The sequence below is a fragment of the Ceratotherium simum genome, chromosome 17, assembly GCF_057802395.1.
Source record: "Ceratotherium simum simum isolate JZ-2026a chromosome 17, ASM5780239v1, whole genome shotgun sequence".
Classification (NCBI taxonomy): domain Eukaryota; kingdom Metazoa; phylum Chordata; class Mammalia; order Perissodactyla; family Rhinocerotidae; genus Ceratotherium; species Ceratotherium simum.
Window position 1 is genome coordinate 20,249,173 of NC_141916.1, and position 3,064 is coordinate 20,252,236.

The window sequence follows — 3,064 nt, forward strand, 5'->3', positions numbered from 1 at the left end:
GCTCACCCACTGTTTGTCATGGCAAGGATGTGTGAATTTCCTGGGGAAATTGACTCCTGGGGAGTCAATTGGTCATCTTAGTAGAGAGCTGGCTTTGGACTCTCTCGGTTGTCACATCCAAAGTAATTGTTGGGGGAGGTTTCCCTTGCAGCAAGATGCTATGGGGTGCTGCTGGTATTGCAGAAGAGGCGGGAGAAGAGAGTGAACTGGAGTCAAGTCTTCTAGGTAAGGGAACTATACAGAGAGGAGGATCAGCAGGATCTTCCAAAGAACTCTCACATGCCTCCATCAGAGCCAATGTTTTTACAACTGCTGCCCTGAGATCAATTTTTTTGGTCAGCTGTTGCTAACGATAAAACAAATGATAATCAACAGTGAGAAAATAACAACAGGACTAATCACAGGAAGTCTCTTGTTCTGTTCCCTCTGCCTTGTTTTATGCTCCTCAAATTGGAGGAAATGGGTCTTGAAGAGGTGGTAGAGGGTATGTCTCTGGACCATATTAGGCTTCTTCAAAATAGTGAGATCCCAGCTCAAATCTGCATGTGAGGAAGGAGAGGAGTGAGACTTCAATTAAGTTCGGGGTACATGCCTTAAATTAGAATCTATATTTATTAAACAAAGTAATCAGAACATTAAGGATCTGCCTAATATCTCTTTAAACAATAGGAAATGGAGATTACACAGCCCAGTTGATTAAGTGACTGGGAAAAAAGCAAAACGATTTCGTGTATATATACCGTAGAGTTGTGACTACTCAATAAATGGATTACCTTAAAATCTTTATGTACAGGTGACATTAGAAGAAAATATGTACCTAAGTATGGGTGGTGGAATTATTTTTGATAGCCATCATCTTTTCTTTAGCACATGTGCTTTCTTATTATAACTTTAAAAATTGGAAATACAGATGTGTTATTAATTAGTACATGATTCAGTATATGTTTTATGTGTGAAAAAATAAAGTAAAATGGAACTTAAAGTGCTTTAATCTATTACTCATATACATGTGCTATTATTCTCATTATTGTTATCAAGAAAATAACATTGAGTGAGTGCTAGTTATCATATTTAAAACAATCAATTTTGAGGAAAATCATAAATGGTGCAGAAAAATGTCTCAGAAAATACAAATTGGTGAATCATATAACACATACAGCATATTTTATATACCTTGCTAAAATATATGAAAAGGAAATTACTTAAAAACAATTGATTAGAGCCAGCCTGGTGGCCTAGTGGTTAAAGTTCGGTACGTTCTGCTTTGGCAGCCTGGGTTCGGTTGCCAGCCGTGGAACCACACCACTCATCTGTTAGTAGCCAGGCTGTGGCAGTGTCTCACATAGAAGAACTAGAAGGACTTACAACTAGAATATACAACTATGTACCGAGGCTTTGGGGAGGAAAAATAAAAGAGAAAGATTGGCAACAGGTGTTAGCTCAGGGTGAATCTTCCTCAGCAAAAAAAAAAAAAAAAAAAAAAAATTGACTAAAAACTCTTGCATTATCCAAATAGGCTAAATGGAAAAAACAATGCTTAAAGGAGGTGAACTGTTGGAGAGGGATAAATTTTCCTTAGAATGAGAGACACTTTCCTTCATGTTCTACCTCCCAAGTGCAGAGTTCTTGGCATCACTCAAATCACCTGACGATTACTCTGTCCAGAATTTTTAGCACTTTCGTCTATCTGTATGGGCTTCCCAGTCAGAGCTCAAACTCCTCCACGAACCCCAAGTTTATAACTTTCTGTCCCTGAGATTCAACACTTTTTGGGGAAATCTTATGGTTTTCAGTGCCTTTCTGTACATTTAATTCCAAAAAATAATTCAATACACATACATTTTTACTCAGTATCAATAAAATGATAGAGGAATAAATTACGATTAAATAAAATTTCTGGTCTAGATGGCTATACATTCTATTGATCTACCTTTGAGCAGGATTTAATCCGAACCATCTTCTCCCACCAGGACCCCACTCTCAAAGTATCACTGTGCCTCTTTCTTAAGCTTTTTTTGTGATATCTTTCAGCATCTAAAACAGTGGCCCATCAGGAAGATTTTGCGTCATCTCACCAGATATCCTGAAGTCTGTAGCTCTTTCCTGATTCATCAACTCTTAATAGCTTGTTACCAGTGCCATTGCAAACATTTCCCCAAGGTGCTTCTCAGAGCTGCCTTTACTTCTTTGTTTTTCAGGCTGTAGATGAGGGGATTTACTAAGGGAGTGACCACACTATACTGTGTGGAGAATATCAGCTCCAGATGTGAACCTGAGGTTGGCATGAGATGACGGAGGAAAGCTGAGCCGTAGAAGCAGCTCACTGCAGTGAGGTGGGAGGAGCAGGTGGAGAAGGCCTTGCTTCTGCCTGAGGTGGAGCTGATGCTCAGGATGGTGGACTCAGCGAGTGTGTAGGAGAAGAAGATCAGAAAGAATGTACCAAAGCCATGCAACAGTGTGGATCCAACCAGGACAGTGACGTTTGTGGAGACATCAGAACAGGACAAAAGGAAGAGAGAGGGCAGCTCACAGCTATAGTGGGAGATAGTATGGGCCTCACAGAAGTTCAAGTTCATAGCCAGGGGGATGTTGATAACTGCATCCAGAAAACCCAGGCCCCATGAAGCCCACACCAGATTCACACACAGCGGGCTGCTCATCACCTGGCCATAGAGCAGAGGGTGGCAGATGGCAGCATAGCGGTCATAGCCCATGGCAGAGAGCAGGAAGATTTCTGTTCCCCAGTGTCAAACACAAAGAAGGCTTGAGTCAGGCATCCCTCTTTTGAAATGATTTTTCTTTTAGATAGGGGGTTCTCCAGAAGCTTGGGCACTGTGACTGAAGAGAAGCAAAGATCCAGGAAAGACAGGTGACTCAGAAAGAAGTACATAGGTGTGTGGAGGTGGGGATCAGCTCTGATCACCAGCAGCATCATCAGGTTCCCCATCAGGCTGAGGAGGTAAATCCCCAGGAACAGCACAAAGAGCAGAACCTGGACTCTGGGGTCAGCAGACAGCCCGAGGAGGATGAACTCAGTGATAGTGCTGTGGTTTCTCAAGGCCAT

General features: G+C 41.7%; 1 pseudogene; it reads right to left on the reverse strand.

Moving 5' to 3' along the window:
* Window positions 1-2,129: 2,129 nt before the first annotated feature.
* On the reverse strand, window positions 2,130-3,064 carry LOC101407414 (olfactory receptor 8S1-like; annotated as a pseudogene).